Consider the following 20405-nt stretch of genomic DNA (forward strand, 5'->3'; position numbering starts at 1 on the left):
TATAGTTAAGTTTAATCATATCATGAAATATGTAATTTTTCAGTGGAATTTGATTTACTCAGTCACTGTAATCTGGTGTCCATAACCATGATGTTTGCCGTCATGGGATATTGAAAATTTTGGATGTGGAATTGCAGGGAATTCAGCATCCTTTGTGTGATGTGTAGCAGACACATTTCTGGGATCTTTATTTGTCCAAATAAAGCACAAGCAACAAAGAAGCAAATACATTGTAATGTTGGGCCAAATAAACGTGGAATAAATATTGTATCCAATAGCTCTCTGGTTTGTAGCAAGAATATAGGCAGAAGCAAACTGGAATGGAGCATTTGATGAGATGCCGACTCGAATAGGCTACGTAGAATTACATGGAATCTACAGCACAATAACGGGCTGTTTAGCCCAACTTGTCTATGCTGGTATTTATACTCCACCCACACTCCTCCCATTCTAATTGCCTCTTCCCACCCTGCATCCATGGTAAATTTTGTTTTTTGGGATTTACTGTTGGTACTAGACTTATTTAGCTTGGTTCTTTGACGATTTTTGTAATACCCCATTCATCTATCTATCTATATCTATATATATATATAAATAAATCGGTCGGTCTGTCGGTCCCGCCCCTCCGTCGTCCCGCCCCTCCGTCGTCCCGCCCCTCCGTCGTCCCGTCCGTCTGCTCTGCAGGTGGGCGGCTATCTATCTATAAAGCGATGCTTCTGTCCTTCTGTCTGTCTGTCCTCGGGTGTGCGTCTGTCCGGCTATGCGCTCGAAAGTTATACCGTGTACCTACGCGCTTGTTACCTCCGAAGAAAGCTTACGGTTCCGGGACGGTCGTAAGCGTATTTACTTTTCGGTCGGACGAAAATTGTTCGCAGCCTTATGCGAAAAACCTTCAAAATTAAACTCATTATCTGCTAGCATTGATTGACTGACGTTAAGGTTCGACCAATCCTGTGCCGTCACGATTGACCAATCCTACAGTACGGTCCCCTGATGGTTGGCCAATCGGTGTGTGTGTGTGTGTGGGCGGGACTAATCGTTTTCATCTCGGGGATCTGCCAGCCATTGTTTCACTTCAGCTTCCAGCTCAAATGACTTCAGCTTCCAGCTAAAACTACTTTGAAAGTTAGTATCTCTTTTTAAAAATAACATAAGATTTACCAAAAACGTTTTGTAAGTACTTTCACTTTCATCTTTCAAGCTTTTAAAAGGTAGACAGACAGGGACACAGACAGGACCCTAAAGCCTGGGACTTGATTTAAAATGTTGCCCGGCACCAGATTCACAAAGGGACACAGACAGGGCCCCAAAGCCTGGCACTCGATTTAAACCGCCCGCCCCAAAACAGCCCTGGCAACGCCGGGCTCCCCCCAGCTAGTATTTTATAATTGCTTCTACTCACATTCACATTCCAAGTCAGGACTCGGTACTGGTGGGATACAGTTGCACATATGCATGTACAATTATTTGCAAAGCGCAGTGCTAAATATCCTTGCATCTGCAATCACAATTTAAAATTTCTTGCCTGTATCGACCAACAATGTTAAAAGTGCATTTCTGGCTTCTACATGCGGCTTAAGACCTCGGCACTTTCAGCACCATAATAACTGGTGACCGATAGATACCACCTAACGAGGCTATTTGCATTTGCTGTCATCCTATGGAAGTGCCTATTATAGAAAGCACTGGCTGCCGGGCACCATCATAACACAAATGTATCATAAATTCACATTTATTTTAACATTAGTAATCATTCTTTTCTAAAACAATTTGTCCTACTTTTTGTTAGGAAATTGATTTGTATACTGATAATTTTGGTCTTAATTATTGCAGAGGGAGGTGACCTAATTGTGTCGATGAATTCAAGAACTGTGAAAGCCATTGTAAATAGAGGTTCTTCTTGAATGCCAAGTGTCTGGTTACACGACTAAAGAAATTGATCTTAAAAACATGGGAGTTCAGTGCTTCTTTCAAAAATGAGGTGCTCCAGATTCTACCAGACGAGAGGTGTATCAATTCATTGGTGGAAAACGGACACCATACAGAAAAGGAGCCACAATTTTTGATGATGATTTGAAGAGGGGAATTGCTTCCCTCTATCTTCCAGATGTGCAATTTACTGAAGAAGGAGATTACACCTGTGTTGTTTTTATAACCCCAGATAGTGGAAGTGGAAAATCGTCGATGACTGTTTCAGGTAAGAATCACCAAGAATGATTTCTTCCTTTGCTCATACAATCTGCTGAATTGCTACTACACTAAATTTAAAGCAGATCAGGCAAAGATATTAAATGATACCATATGCATGCAACTATAAGCAGTCTAGTTGTATTACTGTACTTTGTAATTTTTATAAAAGTAAATTGATTTAAGTATTGTTGGAGTTGGATCATTTTTTATGGGTATTTGAAGAGCCCACGTTGAAACAATAAATGTTGACATAATTGCATGTATTGGTATAGTATTACAGGATAGCTCATATGCATCCTGAGCAACTACCTCCCCCTCTATCCCCCCCAACTTGGCATAATCATCTCGATCCTGAAGTATGTAGCCCTTTATACTATATTCAGCTGATGTGCTGAATTCCTTCAAGTGAGAGCTGGGCCTGTTTCTGGCTGGGGTGGAGATCATCTCATACAACAGGTAGGTACAGCATAACATTATCAGGGCCAAGGTGATGATCTAGACTATTTTCAATCATCTAAGGGGTCGGAGAGGAATTATCCAGATTTTTTCTCCCCAAATTGGCCTGGGTTTTTATCTGTTTGTTTGCCTCTCCCAGGAGATCACATGGTTTTGGGTAGGGTGGGGCGTGTATATGTTGTGATGCACAAACTATCACAATTGTGTGGGACAGACTGATGGACCAGATGGTCTTTTCCTGTATGTCATTGTTTGTTAATCGACATGCACAATTCTGTCAACAATGTACCATTTCAAACTTGGTGAGTTCCTGTTAAATTTATTGGTGATTTATTAGTATACTAGCAGATTACCCATGGTATTGAGTTGGAGGTAATGCTGCTGCAAGCAAGGGAGGGGTACATATGGCCTCTTAAAGGATTTTGAAAGAAGATTGCAAGAGTTGAACTCTGATAGTAAAGTAATTGTGTTTTCATTGATGCCTGGGAAATAAAATGCTTTCCTTACTGCAGGTAAAAAAAATAAATGTTACCCTCAGTATGACAAGTAAATAAGCCTGTGCATGGGCATGGCAGGAGAAAGCTGGTTAACAGGCAGTGAAATTCAGTGCACTGTTTTTCCTATTGTTTTCCTTTGCATTAAACTAGGAAATAGCAACATCATCAAGTGTCTGTTTTCTGTGGGTAGAGACATTTGATTATCCTATGTTCTGCTGATATAGTCCAAGAAACAATAGAGGCTTGTAAGAAAGGTACGGCTATAATCATGGGAAATTTTAATCTTCATATTGATTTGGGCAAAGGTAGACTTGAGGACGAGTTCTTGGAGTGTATGCAGGATGGTTACTTGGAACAAATCGTTGTGGAACCAACCAGGGAGCAGACTATTTTAGAGCTGGTAATGTGTAACGAGGCTGGATTAATGAATGATCGTGAAGTGAAGGATCCTCTTGGGAAGAGTGATCATAGCATGGTAGAATTTCAAATTCAGCTTGAGGGTGAGAAAGCTAGGTCTCAAACTAGTGTCCTGAACTTAAATAAAGGTAATTATGAAGGTTAAAGTGGACTGGGAAAATATATTACAGGGTAAGACTGTAGAAAAGCAGTGGCAAACATTTAAGGAGATATTTTATAACTCTCAGCAAAGATATATTCCAGTGAGAGAGAAAGACTCTGAGAGAAGGATGAACCATCTGTGGCTAACTAAGGAAATAAAGGATGGTATCTGATGCGCTATCAATTACTCATAAAAGACCGAGTTAAGAGAGTAACTAAAGGCTTTTATTAGCAAAGAACAGAGCATGCCTCTCGTGGTTGACTGGGTTCCAAGAAGGCAGGGGGCTGCAGGTCAATCACCTTTATACCTGGGCCTGTGTGGGTGGAGCCAGCCGAGACATGTTGAGGCATGCATAGGTACAACAGTGTGTAACAACAACAACAACAAGAACAACAGTGGTTTACCACATTCACCACTTGTTTAAAATTGAGTCCGGCGGGGTGAAGTGTACTAAAGGTTCGTGTAAGTAAGTCTATCAGGTGGCCTTGTATGCCGTCCTGATCGTCGTGGTGGCGGCGGTGATGGTGCAGCATCCAACGTTGAGTCTGGTGTCTCATTGAGTGGTTGGGTGGTCAATGACTGGTCCTGGGGCTGCGGCATGCCGTCTAGCGGGGTTGGGTTGTGGGTAGTGGTGGATGGCAATGGTAGTGTTTCAGGGGCACCCAAGGGTGCGAGATCTCGTGTGGGGGCTGTGTCCTCCCGCACGTCCGGGTACGCTACGTAAGCGTACTGGGGGTAGGCGTGGGTAGTGGTGGATGGCGAGGGGGGTGTTTCGGGAGCACCCGAAGGTGCGAGGTCTCTTATGGAGACTGTGTCCTCCCGCCCATCTGGGTACACCACGTAAGCATACTGAGGGTTGGCATGGAGGAGGCTCACCCTCTCGACCAGGGGGTCCGTCTTATGGGACCTCACGTGCTTCCGCAGTAGGACGGGTCCTGGAGAAGTCAGCCATGTCGGTAACGAGATCCCCGATGTGGACTTCCTGGGGAAGGAGAACATTCTCTCGTGAGGGGTAGCGTTGGTGGCTGTACAGAGCAGTGACCGAATGGAATGGAGCGCCGCAGGGAGGACTTCCTGCCAGCGAGAGGTCGGAAGGCCCTTAGATTTCAAGTTTAAAAGGACTGCCTTCCAGACCGTCGCATTCTCCCTCTCGAGAGCAGGTACTGCCGGAGTTCGTCGCTCATAAAGGATGAGCCCCTGTCGCTATGAATATAGCTAGGGAAACCGAACAAGGCGAAGAGGTCATTCAGACATTTAATGACCGTGGTACTGGTCATGTCTGAGCAAGGGATGGCAAACGGGAAACGGGAGTACTCATCAATTATGTTGAGGAAGTACACATTGCGGTCGGAGGAGGGGAGGGGCCCTTTAATATCGACGCTCAGCCGTTCAAAGGGGCGCGTGGCTTTGATCAGGCTTGCTCTGTCTGGCCTATAAAAATGCGGTTTGCACTCGGCACAGATTTGGCAGTTCCTGGTCATGGTCCTGACCTCCTCGATGGAGTAGGGCAGGTTACGAGATTTGATGAAGTGAAAAAACCTGGTGACCCCCGGGTGGCAGAGGTCATTGTGGAGGGTCTTCAGCCTATCGACCTGCGCGTTGGCGCATGTACCACGTGATAGGGCATCTGGGGGCTCATTGAGTTTCCCGGGCCGGTACAAGATATCGTAATTGTAGGTGGAGAGTTCGATTCTCCACCTCAAGATCTTGTCGTTCTTGATTTTGCCCCTCTGCTTATTATTAAACATAAAAGCTACTGAACGCTGGTCAGTGAGCAGGGTAAATCGTTTTCCGGCCAGGTAATGCCTCCAATGTCGCACAGCTTCCACAATGGCCTGGGCCTCCTTTTCGACAGAGGAGTGTCGAATCTCGGGGCCCTGGAGGGTCCTTGAGAAAAAGGCCACGGGTCTCCCCGCCTGGTTAAGGGTTGCAGCTAGGGCAAAGTCGGATGCGTCGCTCTCCACTTGGAAAGGGATGGACTCATCCACTGCGTGCATTGTGGCCTTCGCAATATCTCCTTTTATGAGAGTGAAGGCTGCACAGGCCTCTGCTGTCAGGGGGAAGGAGGTGGACTTGATGAGGGGTCTGGCTTTGTCCGCATAGTTGGGCACCCACTGAACATAGTACGAGAAAAACCCTAGGCATCTCTTCAGTGCTTTTTGGCAGTGGGGGAGGGGGAGCTCCATAAGGGGGCGCATCCTGTCGGGGTCGGGGCCGATGACTCCGTTCTCCACTACGCAGCCAAGAATGGCAAGACGCTTGGTACGAAACATACATTTGTCCTTGTTGTATGTTAGGTTCAGCCGCTGGGCCGTACGGAGGAATTTCTCTAGATTAACATCATGGTCCTGCTGGTCGCGGCCGCAGATGGTGACGTTGTCTAGATAGGGGAAAGTGGCCTGGAGCGCGTTCTGGTCGACCATCCGGTCCATCTCCCGTTGGAAGACTGAAACCCCGTTGGTGACGCCGAAGGGAACTCTGAGGAAGTGGTAGAGACGACCGTCCGCTTCAAAAGCTGTGTACTGGCGGTCCTCAGCCCTGATGGGGAGCTGGTGGTATGCCGACTTCAGATCAATCGTCGAGAACACCCGGTATTGTGCTATCTGATTGACCATGTCAGATATGCAGGGGAGTGGGTATGCATGTAGCTGGGTGTAGCGATTGATCGTCTGGCTGTAGTCAATAACTAGGCGCTGTTTTTCGCCAGTCTTCACTACCACCACTTGTGCTCGCCATGGGCTGGTGCTACCTTCGATAATCCCTTCCTTCAGGAGTCTTGCTACCTCGGATTTAATGAAGCTCCTATCCCCGGCACTGTAACGCCCGCTTTTGGTAGCGATGGGCTTACAGTCGCGGGTGAGGTTAGCGAACAAGGAGGGGGGGGGGGGGACTTTAAGGGTGGAGAGGCTGCAAATGGTGCGCGGCGGGCGATTTTAAAAGCTGTTGGCTGCAGACTGTGAGTGGGGGGGAGGGGTCCGTCGTACGCTAATGTGACACTCTTAAGGTGGCACTGAAAATCCAACCCCAGTAGAATGGCCGCGCAAAGGTGGGGCAGGACCAGGAGTTTAAAATTTTTGTATTCTGTGCCCCTTACTGAAAGGGTCACTACACAGTAGCCACCGACGTCCGCTGACTGGGCTTTGGAAGCCAAAGAGATCCGATGTCGCGTCGGCAGGACCGGGAGAGAGTAACTGCGCACCGTGTCGGGGTGGATAAAGCTTTCCGTGCTCCCGCTGTCAAAAAGGCAGGTAGTGGCGCGGCCGTTTACCTTAATGTCCATCATGGACCTGGACAGTTGATGAGGGAGAGATTGGTCCAGCGTCACGGAGGCCAGCGTATGGTCGAGCGAGTCGATGTGGTCGTCAGATGAGGCGGTGGTTGAGTCCGGGTCCCCCGTGGTTGAAGTTGGAGACGTCCGAGATGGCGGACAAAATGGCGGCGCCCATGGTCCCGATCCCCACGCGGCTGGGGGAGCCCAAGATGGCGGACAAGATTGCTGCCCCCACGGTTCGCACGCGGCGCTGCTGGCGTTAGCGGTTTTACCTTTGCAGGCGCTGACATAGTGTCCTTTCTTTCCGCAGCCGGAGCAGGTAGCATTTCTCGGCGGGCAGCGTGCTCTGGGGTGTTTTGCCTGGCCACAAAAATAACATTTCTGTGCCTTGGACATCGCAGCAGCAGTTGAAGGTGGCGGTCCCATGACCCAAGGTTGTGGCGTCCACGTTGCGGAGCGGTTAGGGGAGAAGGCGTCCATATTCCTGTGGGCCGCGTCGAGCGAGAGCGCGAGGGACACTGCCTTTCTCAGGTCCATTTCTCCCTTTTCCAACAGTCTCTGCCGGGAGCAGTCGGACCTTAGACCCGCAACGAAAGCATCTTGGATCAGTCCCTCCGTGTGCGCTGCGGCTGATGCTTCTTTGCAATCGCAGTCTCGGCCGAGTATCCGTAGTGCCCGTAGGAAGGCCTCCACCGATTCCCCGGGCTGCTGTCTGCGGGATCTTAAGAGGTGCCGGGCATAGACCGTATTTACCGGGCGTGCGTATTGCCCTTTTAGCAGACCGATAGCCGCCGCGTAGGTCGTCGCGTCCTGGATTATTGTATAAACTTGGTGGCTCACCTTTGAGGCCAGGATTTCCAACTTGTTTTCGTCCAGGGTCACAGTTGAGGCTTGCAGGTAGGCCTCGAAGCAACGCAGCCAATGCGCGAATTTGGTAGCCGAACCCGCTTCTTGGGGGTCTAGGTCCAGGCATGTTGGTCTGAGGGCTCGCAGCAGCTCCTGTTGCTCAGCGTTTGGTGCAGCAGCCTGCTGTTCAGCGTTTGTTGCAGCAGCCTGCTGTTCAGCAAATGTCGACATTTTGTTTTTGCTAATAAAATTGATGCGCTATCAATTACTCATAAAAGACCGAGTTAAGAGAGTAACTAAAGGCTTTTATTAGCAAAGAACAGAGCATGCCTCTCGTGGTTAACTGGGTTCCAAGAAGGCAGGGGGCTGCAGGTCAATCACCTTTATACCTGGGCCTGTGTGGGTGGAGCCAGCCGAGACATGTTGAGGCATGCATAGGTACAGCAGTGTGTAACAACAACAACAGTGGTTTACCACAGTATCCAATTGAAAACAAAAGCATACAATGTTGCGAAGAATAGTGGAAGGCCAGAGAATCGGGAAATTTTTAAAAACCAGCAAAAGACGACTTAAAAAAATGATAGAGAGAAGATAGCTTATGAGAGTAAACTAGCAGAAATATAAAAACAGACAGCAAGAGCTTCTAACGGTATATAAAAAGGAAGAGAGTAGCTAAAGTAAACGTTGGTCCCCTAGAGGATGAGTCTAGGGAATTAATAATGGGAAACGGAAATGACGGAGACTTTGAACAAGTATTTTGATAGGTCTTTACAGTAGAAGACACTAAAAGCATCCCAATAATGGATAATCAAGGGGCTGTTGGGGAGGCGGGGGGGACTTAAAACAATCCGTATCATTAGGGAAAAAGTACTAGGCAAACTAATGGGACTAAAGGTGAACCCGTCCCCTGGACCCGATGGCCTGCATCCTAGGGTCTTAAAAGAGGTGGCTGCAGAGATAGTGGATGCATTGGCTGTAATCTACCAAAATTCCCTGGATTCTGAAGAGGTCCCAGCGGACTGGAAAACCGTAAATGTAAAGCCCCTATTTAAGAAAGGAGGGAGACAGAAAGCAGGCAACTATAGACCAGTTAGACTAACATCTTTCATTGGGAAAATGCTGGAGTCCATCATTAAGGAAGTGGTAGCAGGACATTTAGAAAATCATAATATAATCAAGCAGAGTCAACATGGTTTTATGAAAGGGAAATCATGTTTGACAAATTTGCTGGAGTTCTTTTGAGGATGTAACGAGCAGGGTGGATAAAGGGGAACCAGTAGATGTCGTGTACAGTATTTGGATTTCAAGAAGGCATTCGATAAGGTGCCACATAAAAGGTTACTGCACAAGATAAGAGCTCACTGGGTTGGGGGTAATATATTAGCATGGATAGAGGATTGGCTAACTAACAGAAAATAAATAGTCAGAATAAATGGGTCATTTTCAGGTTGGCATATTGTAACTAGTGGGGTGCCGCAGGGATCAGTGCTGGGGCCTCAACTATTTACAATCTATATTAATGACTCGGATGAAGGGACCGAGTGTAATGTAGCCAAATTTGCTGCTGATACAAAGATAGGTGGGAAAGCAAATTGTGCGGAGGACGCAAAGAATCTCCAATGGGATATGGATAGGCTAAGTGGGCAAAAATCTTGCAGATGGAGTATAATGTGGGAAAATGCGAGGTTATCCACTTTGGTAGGAAAAATAAAAAAACAAGTTATTATTTAGATGGGGAGAGATTACAAAATGCTGAGGTACAGAGGGATCTGGGGGTCCTTGTACATGAATCACAAAAAGTTAGCATGCAGGTACAGCAAGTAATTAGGAAGGCAAATGGAATGTTGGCCTTTATTGCAAAGGGAATGGAGTATAAAAGTAGGGAAGTCCTGTTACAACTGTACAGGGCGTTGGTGAGACCACACCTGGAGTACTGCATACAGTTTTGGTCTCCTTATTTAAGGAAGGATATACTTGCATTGGAGACAGTTCAGAGAAGGTTCACGAGGTTGATTCCGGAGATGAAGGGGTTGTCTTATGAAGAAAGGTTGGGCCTATACTCATTGGAGTTTAGAAGAATGAGAGAGGATCTTATTGAAACATTTAAGATTCTGAAGGGGCTTGACAGGGTAGATGCAGAGAGGATGTTTCCCCGCGTGGGGGAATCTAGAGCTAGGGAGCATAATTTCAGAATAAGGGGGCTGGGTCATTGAATATATTTAAGGTGGAGGTAGTTAGATATTTGAATGGTAAGGGAGTCGAGGGTTATGTGGAGTTGAGGCCAAGATCAGATCAGCCATGATCTTATTGAATGGCGGAGCAGGCTCAAGGGGCCAAAAGACCTACTCCTGCTCCTACATCTTTTGTTCTTATGTCCCCCTACAACCTGCACACCTTTCACCTCGATTGTGAGGAAGGGATATTTTCAGCTCCAGACATTTCAATGTGCAGTCATTATTTGACCTCATAGGATGTAAAAGGGTGAAAAACTACTAGTATTAAATGTCTAACATCTGTTATATTGATTTTCACAGCCACACCACAAGTGAAATTATCTTCAACCGCTATCACAATTGAGAATGGTACAGAGAAGTATGTGAAGTGAGAGAGTTTTGGCTTTTATCCTATTACAATTGAGATGAATTGGGTACAGAAAACACAAGATGGGGAACAAAACAAATCTACATGGGATCCCCAGTTAAAAATGATGATGGAACCTACAACGTTTGAGGTTGCGGCCAACACTCCAAGACAGCGTGAAACATCAATGCCAAGTGAAACATCAATCACTTACCAAAGATTTACAATTGACGACCCAACTGACTGTCAAAGGTAAGTTTTGTTTTTGATGCCGCCCACATGAAGTCTTGTTTGTGTTAGAAAATATAGATATAAAATGAAGACTGAAATTTTCCTGAGAGATAATAGTGCATGAAAGCTTAATGTGTTCATCTGAAATTATTCTGCGGTTTGGGGTTAATAGCTTTATTAAAATAGCAGAGAGGGTGATCGTTTTTTCGTATGACGGGAAAAGCTTATCATGGAGTCCAGTTTGGCTAACCATTCGATGGCCTCCCGAGATGCTAAGTGGAGAAATGAGGTCTGAGAGGGCAGGTTGATGTGATGTTTTCCATGGTCTGGGACTCATGGCCACAGTCGCATTTCTGGTCATCCCTCATCTTCCACTGCATCGTCCATGCCCTGTGCGGATTAGGTTGAGCGCTGTCCACTGGGAGGGCGAAGCCAGGGACCTTTGCTGTTGGATGAATGATGAAGTGTTGGTTCTTTATGTTTCATGGGTCCCACGATTCCGTCCATCTGGATAGTTGGTTGATACCAGCTGCATTAATATTGGCTGCTGTTTCCCTGAATGGCCGGCATGATTTTAAGCGCAGCAGAAAGGGTAATTTCAGATGAATGCAATAAGTATTTGTGTGCTAGATGCCCACAGGATAAATTCAAGCTGAAGAGTTTTTTTTTGTTCATATATTTTAAACTGGAAATTCAGTGCTCCTGTTTTGGTAATTGTGCTAGGAGCACAAAACAATCTAAACTTCATATTAACTAATTGACTCTTGTGAGAAGTTTGTGTTTGTGGAGTTTGAATGTAAAGGTCTCCACAATTGAATAGTTTGCCAAATCTGAGTGTCAAGGCTGGCACATCAGTGGTCGCTTCAGTGAGGTGTTAGATGATGACCACAGCCCATGGAACCTTCTGCAGGAGTTGAAGGAAGAAACTTGACGAGGGGAGAAAAGGTACAAAAATGCAGCGGGAATTTCAATAATTCCTATTATACAATGTGAGCTGCCTTTCTGTAGGTGTGACTCAAAACCATTTTGAAAATCACCTTTGATGGGGTAAAACATTAAAATAACGTCCCAATACTACTATATTCTGTGGCATTTACATACCAAATATTCATACTCTGACTTCATAGATATACTGACAACATTAATATGGTGTGCAATTTACTGTTTTTGGCTACATGGAAAGAAATGTCACTCACCAGTTTGGTTCCATACGGTAGGTCATACCTGCCAATACTGTCAAAAGTTGCTGAACGTGAAAATCTTGTGTCAGACAAGGGTAGTTGTGATGGAAGCAGAGCTCTGTCATGCCTCAAACAGGAAATTTTCTCATTTTTAATCTTTCTTTCAGTAAAATAATATACATTTAAAATGCAATGTAGTTAGCTGTAGCTGAGATGAGCTCTTTTGCCTTGGTGTTGAAGGAGAAGAAAAATATACTAAACTGCCTAGACATCATCCACATGTCCTGGGGGCCACTTGCACCCAGCCTGTTCAGTTGCCTGCATTTGCAAGTTAACCTCATGGTTTTTGAAATGTTAATGGCCCAGAAATTCGGGTCCCTACAGGTGAGTACGCGCTGGGTACTCACCCGTAAGCCCAATGGAAGTGCTGGTTCTGGGCATGCACGGGAAACCGGAACTTCCGTTCCCTTAAAGGAAGGGGTTCAGAGGTCGAATGCGTACGCCAGAGAGGCAGCGCGTGCGCATCGAACTTATGTTTTTTTTTTGCAGGTTTCTCCGGGAGGGTAAGTCTCCAAGAGTTACACATGTAAAAAGCAGGCACAAGGCCTGCTTTTAACAAGGTAAGTGGTGAATTAATTCAAATTAAAACATTTTTTCCACAGGTTTATTATTTTTAAATACTTTAAAGAAAGGTAAGTTTATTTTTAGTCCTGTTAGAAAATGTAATTAATTTTTTCAAAAATTTAAATTATTGTTTAAGTTATTATGTAATTTATAGTTATTTTAAAAATGTGATTTAAAAAAAAATGTATTTGAAGTTTTAGTGATGTTTTGGGGCTTATAGTTTTGACAGCTCTTCCTGTCAATTTTATGAATGGGCATTTCCCTGCTACCATTGGCTCTCCATGGCCCATGTGATCCCAGGGGATGCATCAAACTAACTGCGCCCCTGGGATACGCAAGCACTGCGTGCCAGCAGTTGGAGGAGGCCCAGGATCGGAATCCCACGCGGGCCCACAGCTCAACGGCCAGCGCGCTAGGTAAGTGCAGGTCGGAGGCTTGCACCCGCGGGAAGCCTCCGACCCGAATTTCTGGATTGTATATAGGTTTACAGATTGAGAGCGAAACGGATTAGCTCTAATGGCTGAACCATCAAGAATATTCCATTGTTGTTGAAGTTTTAATATGCATTGTTTCAGGCTTTGGCTGGTGTGAGACCCAGGTAATGGGTGTCAGATTGCTTATTAGTATATCCTGCCAGTACTTTGTCTTTCATCTTGCATGTTGAAACCTGTCTTTCGAATCTCAGAAAATTGGGGGGGTTTCCTCCTACATTAGACCCTTGTTTTAACTGCCCCACCCAATTTGACACAGTGCCAGGGTGGCCCTTATCACCAAGGCACACCGTGATGTCTCTCACTCCCATGCCTCTGGCACCTTCTCCTTCGAGCACCTTGTTCAGTTCCACCCCTCTTGCCTCTCTTTTTTAAAATTCTCACTGGATTGGGAGAGAGAAAATACAATCTTTCTTTCCCTGTCTCTTTCTCTTTCTGTACGTGATTTGACATTGAATTGACCCACTCGATTTCACCCTCCTTCTCAGTCCTTTGTTTATTTCTCATTCCTTAAATCTCATTGGTTAAGGAGATGCACTTTGTCCTGTTCCCAGATGCCCTGTGCACCGTTGTCAGCTCACATTTATAGCAAATTTTCTTTAAACATGCACCAACAAGTCTAACTAACGAAGCGTGCTGCGAGATGCCCCACTCTGGCAAAATCTGGCCTAGTACCTTTTGAACTTGATCAACCTTCCCAGCATGCCTCCTAAACTGTGACAGTTCTGAGTTCTATCCTTCATTATTAATACTTTTAACCAAATTCTGCTCTTTGAGCAATCCAGGGTTGCTAGCCCATCCTTTTTAGCTTTCTTTAAAACTGGTATTAAAAGTCTCAAATCTTTCAATATAAATGCAGGTGATTGTTGTATTTTAACTATTATCTGACCTCAAGCCGTCCTTCCTCTTCAAGGGCTTCAGCTTCATCTCCCTACAGCCCCACAAAAACAAGTTCCAAATTTGACATGATGTTGAGCTCTTCTGTCACCTTCATCTCCATAGTTACTTTTTTGGCCAAGTGGATTACCCTCACACATCTGACTTTTTCTCCTGACTTCTACCTTCCAGATCCACATGGATTCATCCCTCTCGCCTCCTACCCTCAAGATCTTTTTTTGTCAAGAACTGTTGGCACAATATCAACCTCGTCTGTTTCTTCCACTCTCCTCAGACTCAAATCTTTCTCTGTCTGAACTTGCAGCGCTCCATCCTCTTCAGTTTAAGCCCAACATTGTTATCAAACCCACTGACAGAGGGTTCTTGTATGGAGGAAGAACTTCTCCCTTGCTGAGCTGAACACCAGCGCTCTTGTAACCCTTGACTGGGTCCATCCCATTTTTCGTGTTTCTGTGCTCACCCCCTCCCCATACAGCATTGATGGGGTCTCCCATTGGTCGCCTTCCACTTCAGTTTCCACATTCAACAGGTCACCTTCCTCTATTTCCACCACCTCCAACATCAGGATTCAGTGATCGCTTTGCTGAACACCTCTGTTCTGTCTACAAGTGTGCCCCTAAATTTACTGTGGCTTGCCACTTCAGTTCGCCATCCTCTTTGTCTTTGGCCTTCTACATTGTTCTCATGAAGCTTGAGGTAGAGCATCTTATCTTTCTATTGAGCACTCTGGAACCCTCTAACCTTAATATTGACTTTACTAACTTCAGCTTGGTCAGAAGGTACTGGTGATGTGGGATGGGTATGCTGGTGTTTCCAGGGGGTAGGGAATGCTCCACTGGCGCGGCAGCCTGCACTCTTGCTGTCAACCTGCTTATATTTTCCCAGGTTCCGGAGCTGCTGGACTCGACTCCGCTTTGCCAGTTTTCTGTGCTTTAATTTATACCTGCCTAACCTCCCACAGCCTCAGCTATTCACATGTTCTGTGTAATGTAAATGCCATTTACATTTTTTTGATTTCTCTCGTTATGCTTCCTATTGTCTGATTCTCTGCCCTTCCATTTGTTCTGTTCCTTTTAAATGCTGTTTATTTGTTTCAGTAATGTTCTAATCCATTACTGAGATGGTCTTTTGCACTCATGATTCCTCTCTGGATTTGGCAGTTTTAAAAATAGTTTTTTTCCCCATCCCTTCTAATTATATTAATATCCCTGTCTGCCTCTTCTATGTTTTGAGGACGGTTCAGCACGCAAAACATTAACTTGCCGGTTCTCTCCATAGATCCTGCTTGATCTGCTGAATGTTTGCAGCATTTTCTGTTTTTGTTTCAGATTTCTAGTATCTGGACACTTTTTTGTTTTTTAATTGATATCATTTGCTTTTGGTATGCAGTACAGTGTGCCATGAATTAAGAAAGCTACATTGCTGTAACATTTTCATTTCATAAAAGTAAACCATTGTGAAGATTTTTTTAAATCTGCAAATTCTGGAGCTCAAGTCAAAGCAAAAAAATGCTGAAAAGATGTAACAGGCTGACCAACAGCTGAGGGAGATAGATTAATGTTAATCAGAACTCTGAAGAACCTTCAACCTGGAACGTTAACCTTTCTCTATCAACTTGTGCATTCGTAGTGTGTTTTGTTTTACTTTAAGGTAAATCAATGTCTTGGAATAAGACTTAATTTGCAGATGTTGCTCTATTTTGATACTCACTGTTAAAATGAACATTGTGTTTTACCTACAAAGCCAGAAGTTGTTATACCAGCGGGAATAATAGCCGGAAGTGTAATTGTTAGTGTATTGATGTGTATGGCAATCGTGGGCATTGGATTTTTTATATACTGAAATTTCTCAGAAAAGGTAAAATTTCACTTCTATACACTTTAGAAATGTAAAGCATATAATATGATCTTTCAAAACAGTCTTGATTGAGCTCTTTCTCTGCGTCTCACTCATTTATTTGATACATTTCCCCATGTGAAACTGAACTATCAGAATCCTTGATCTGCACCGAGTTAGCTCTTCTCTGTCGAAGTTTTCGTTTAAAGTGCTTTTCTTGGGGCTGGGCAGCTACGGGTTTGTTCCGAGGTCGGTCTAAATGTATGGGCCCCATTGCATTGTCTGTAACAAGCAGCTTCTTCCCATGAGTGATGTCACTGTAACTTGTAGGCAGGGAGACCCAATACATTGGGTCTGTTCAAATAAGAAACTACAGGTTTAAAATAAAATGAGGCATATGTTTATAAACATAATTTGCAAATAGTCAATGGAGAGTACTGTGAACAAAGTAATAGCCCAGACTTTTCTTCCCCTTTTAAGTTACCAAACTCCACATTTAAAAAAAAAAAGTGTTTTATTTTGCATTTGACTGAATATTACTTTGCGTCTGTTTACTTCTGAACAGCTCAGTTTAAAGCTACAATGTCCATAAAAAGAGGCAAATGTAAATATTAGTAAGATATCATGTACTTCTGTCCTCTGGCTTCAGCGTTTGACTCAAAAAATTAAATAGCAACAAATCTGAACTGAGGAGCAGGGGATCTAGAAATCCAAAGTGAGAAAAGCAGCTAGAAAACTACCCCTTCTCTCTTTCTCCTCGCACCCCACCCCCCGATCCCATGTGTGAGCTCTCATGCTCTCACCCCTTTGTCCACTCACACAAGTGGACAAGTGAGAACCTCTGCAGAAATTCACCCTAAAGTCTCAGACTGAAAAATTAAATTAGTTATATTCAGGGATTGAAAGCAAATTGAACCAGTGGAATGCGTGATGAGAATGAAATTGTTACAGTTGATGATTTGATTTAATGTGTAACTGGACAATCACAGCATACTGTGAGAAAAACCTGACCAGAAACAGCACAAACATTTAAATGGTATATGTCATTTTTTTTATAGTGCAGTTCAATTCACTGCAATTACTGTTGAGTTGGAAGGCAACAGCCAAGAATGGCCAGTGAAAATTGTATTTCCCTCATCATCATCCAGGGTAGCACCTGCATCCCTTCAGGAATTTCAGAATTAACAATTACCAGTAGCTTTTCAAGTAGAACAGAATCTCCATCTCCATCAATCTGTTAGCTGATGTAATCAACTTGTTTTTATTTTGGTTTGTTTTCCATGCTGTCAATTCAGCTGGAGCAATTGTAAAGGGAAAAAGCCATATTCCAAGAAATACATCATCCTATGAACAGATTTCTGATATTAATACATGACATACTGGGTTTAAAAGTCTGGAAAGCCTTGGCGACACAAGCTGTGTCAATACAGGCTTCTGAGATAAAATGAAGTGTTAACACAAGCTGTAAACGCCACACAAGCTTTTGAAATGGGAATTGATTGTTAATACTGAGACAAAGACCCTATTGAAACAGCAAAGGCTTGCTTCCGAAAAGTCTGCAGTTTGGAAGCAACACAATAAGCAATGCCCAAGTAAAGTGTTTAAAAACTAACACTTCTAACAGGAACACAGAATATTAAAAAACCATGTGCCTTTGATAAAAGTAACATCAAATGAAAGACAAGAAACATAAGTCAGTAATATAACCAACTAAGATGGCTAGGAAAACAAACACCCTAGTTGGTGTTTTTGATTTACATGTTGTAAAAGATACCTAAAGAACACTTTGAAAATATGACTTCAATAGATACACCAAGCAATTAAATTGTGTTTGTGTTGAACTTGGAACACATAGGAGACACGACGTCTGATAATAACCAGTTAAGTCAATATTAAGAATTGAATGGAAGCCCTTTGATAAAAATGACATCAGAGATAAATCTGTTGTAGCCATTTTATGATGAGTTTTGAAACACCTAAACAACAGAGAGAAGTCTGCAAGCTAGCAGCTAAATTGACAGTAAGAATAGAAAAGTCAACAGAAAGAATGACTAGAGATAATTAGCTTGCATCAGCAGAAAACTTCAAAGGATAAACCACTAAAAAAGGTATAAAAATAGAGCTTTTCAGCTGGAAAGTCATAAGTCGCTGGAAAGGGCAAGCATTTCTCAACTTCAGAGGCAGTCTCTAAGTTTTTAATTCTTTGAGACTCGGGGATCGAAAAGGTACTCTTATTTGATTTTGGTGGATATTCTGGATTAAGAAATAATAAGAAATGTAAAAATGTACGTAGTTAAGATTTGAGAATAAGGATCTCCGAATAAGAAATGTAAGCTATTTGTATTTTGAACTGTTAAAGTCGCGATTGACACACAAGCTGTTAACTGAATGTTGGTTCTTCAATAAATTTATATACTTTTAGAATTGTCTCAAGTAGTATTTCTGTATCAAACTCCCGAACTCAATTTCTGTACACTCTTTTGTAAGGAGTTGCAGAATTCTGGGGGGGTTTTCCGGACCCTCATAATATCCGGAAGGTTAGTCTAGTTAAACTTATTAAAAGTGCTATCTGGAAGACGGTAAGATCTTCAGTCATTCCTTTCCTTTAGAGAGAGATAGCCTGGACCTTTAGACCCAATTAAGCGCCTTATAGAATTCGGCTATCTCTAACTTTAGTTGAAGGTGAACGTCTGGGGTAGCCCGAAAAGGGCTAGGACTAGTAATTATCCCTTCACAATGGCCACGGAACTCACACCTCCGGTTGATGGACGTGATTCCTGAGCTGCTTGAATCCCATGGCCATGCAGGGAAATTTAAAAAGTAAGTGAAAAAAGGCTCTTAACCCGTACCCTTCTATTTTCTCCCTCGTGTTTATCTAGCTTCCCCTTAAATGCATCTATGCTATTCTCCTCAACTACTCCTTGTGGTAGCTCTCACAATTTGTCAGACTCTGACACATGTAGCTTTAAACCTTGAGTGCATTGATATTAAATGCACGTTTTGTTCCAACTGCATTCAATTCCTAAAAGGATTCAGCAAAGGCGGGGGCGGTGGTGTCACCATTAGTCTGCTCCCTGATATTCTTCCCTGTTAATTTCCTCCCTGGTGCTGCTTCCCTGCTTGTTTATTTTCTGTGAGTAATTGAAATAGCTTGCAAGATACTACATCTAACTATATATTTTTTGTGTTGTTACAGTAGCTTCTCCATTAGTAGGATACATAAGATGTGAACCAAAATTCCCAGCGGCAGGAAAAGTAGCAAAGATCGTATACACAGCTTTTTTCCAAAGGAAACTATGTTCATGTGGTTCAGAAATGATGAGAGAACTGATGATCCAGGAATCATTTCTACCGACCCCCTGAAAGATGAAAAAACTGTCTTTCTGCCGTGAAAGTCAATGGAAATTGTTAATTAAGCCAGAATATCATCAAATTGAATTCAGAGTTGAGCTGCTTCATTTCCCAACTTCACACAGACCTACAAGGTTCACTTTCACCTTGCACCTTGGAGGTATGAATTAAAGGCATGTTTGTTTCTCTACTGGACTGCATTAATACTAAACTTCTAGTAAGCTGCACATTTCCATTTAAATAGGAAAGTTTTTTCAAATTTTCACATACTTAAGTAACTAAATACAAAGTTACCACAAATGTGTTGTACCAAAATAATTTTAGAAGAAAATGTTGATGCGCCCTTGCTTACGAAATTTATATTTCCTGCTTTCCAGTCCCTTTCTATTTTAGAGATGAGTATGAAATGGGGCCCTGGTTGGATTAGTTATTTTGAAATTCCAATACTTTTATTCAACCATAAACTTGAATTATTTTTGCTTCAAAACAGTTGTTAAATCAAAATAATTGTGAATGTTTATAAGCAAGTTTTTACAGTGGGGAATATTGAACTCAAATAATTTATTCGTTCATGTGGGCGTCGCTGGCAAGGCCAGCATTTATTGCCCATCCCTAATTGCTCTTGTGGTGGTGAGCTGCCGCCTTGTGGTGAAGGTACTCACAGTGCTGACTTTGTTGTAGCGGTTTGGTACAACTGAGTGGCCATTTCAGAGGGCAGTTACAGGTCTGGAGTCGCATATAGGCCAGACCAGGTGAGAACGGCAGGTTTACTTCCTGAAGGACATTAGTGAACCAGTTGGGTTTCTATGACAATCCGGTAGTTTCATGGTCACCATTACTGATGCTAGTTATTTTAAACTTCAGGTTTATTTAATTAATTGAATTTAAATTCCCCTAACTGCTGTGGTGGGATTTGAACTCGCGTCTCTGGATTATTAACATCATAATCCGGTAACATAACCACTATGCTACCGTATCGTTTGATATCAAATCTACGAGTTGATCTTGGTTTTAACACACACAGGCCTGTTAAGATACTTCAGATCATCTCCTATCCGAGTAATACCTGTTTTGCTAAGATCCATAATAAACACACAATTTCTTGATTATTGACTGTTAAATAACTATAATTTACTTGGACTAAAAACCTAGGAAAACTGAGTTGAAGTGTATGGTTAGTATTGTCCTTCCACCTCTGTGGCCTAGGTTTGAATTTAGCCAAGAATGATGAATCTTTTTGGGAGACTGAACCTAGCTGCTTCCAGGGCCACAGCACAAAATTGCCCATAATTTGGAATAAGTTGAACAAATAGCATAGTAGTGTTACCTGACAAGCTAACTATGCCTGGAATTCTAGGCATGGGGGTGGGGGAATTCAGAGATTGGCTAATTCTG

The 20405-nt window shown here is 43.4% G+C and overlaps 1 pseudogene across 1 annotated transcript in view; it reads left to right on the forward strand.

Moving 5' to 3' along the window:
- The first annotated feature begins 1733 nt into the window (after positions 1 to 1733).
- The window catches only part of LOC147080703 (uncharacterized), a 28691-nt pseudogene continuing 10019 nt past the window's right edge, over positions 1734 to 20405 (forward strand). The window contains exons 1-3 of the transcript XR_015077130.1: positions 1734 to 2197; positions 10354 to 10651; positions 18850 to 19170. The product of XR_015077130.1 is annotated as an uncharacterized LOC147080703 (transcript). The remainder of the gene's footprint in view (positions 2198 to 10353; positions 10652 to 18849; positions 19171 to 20405) is intronic.

Source organism: Somniosus microcephalus, unplaced genomic scaffold (genome assembly GCF_052327205.1).
Source record: "Somniosus microcephalus isolate GS21.2 unplaced genomic scaffold, FLI_Smic_1.0 scaffold1206, whole genome shotgun sequence".
Lineage (NCBI taxonomy): Eukaryota > Metazoa > Chordata > Chondrichthyes > Squaliformes > Somniosidae > Somniosus > Somniosus microcephalus.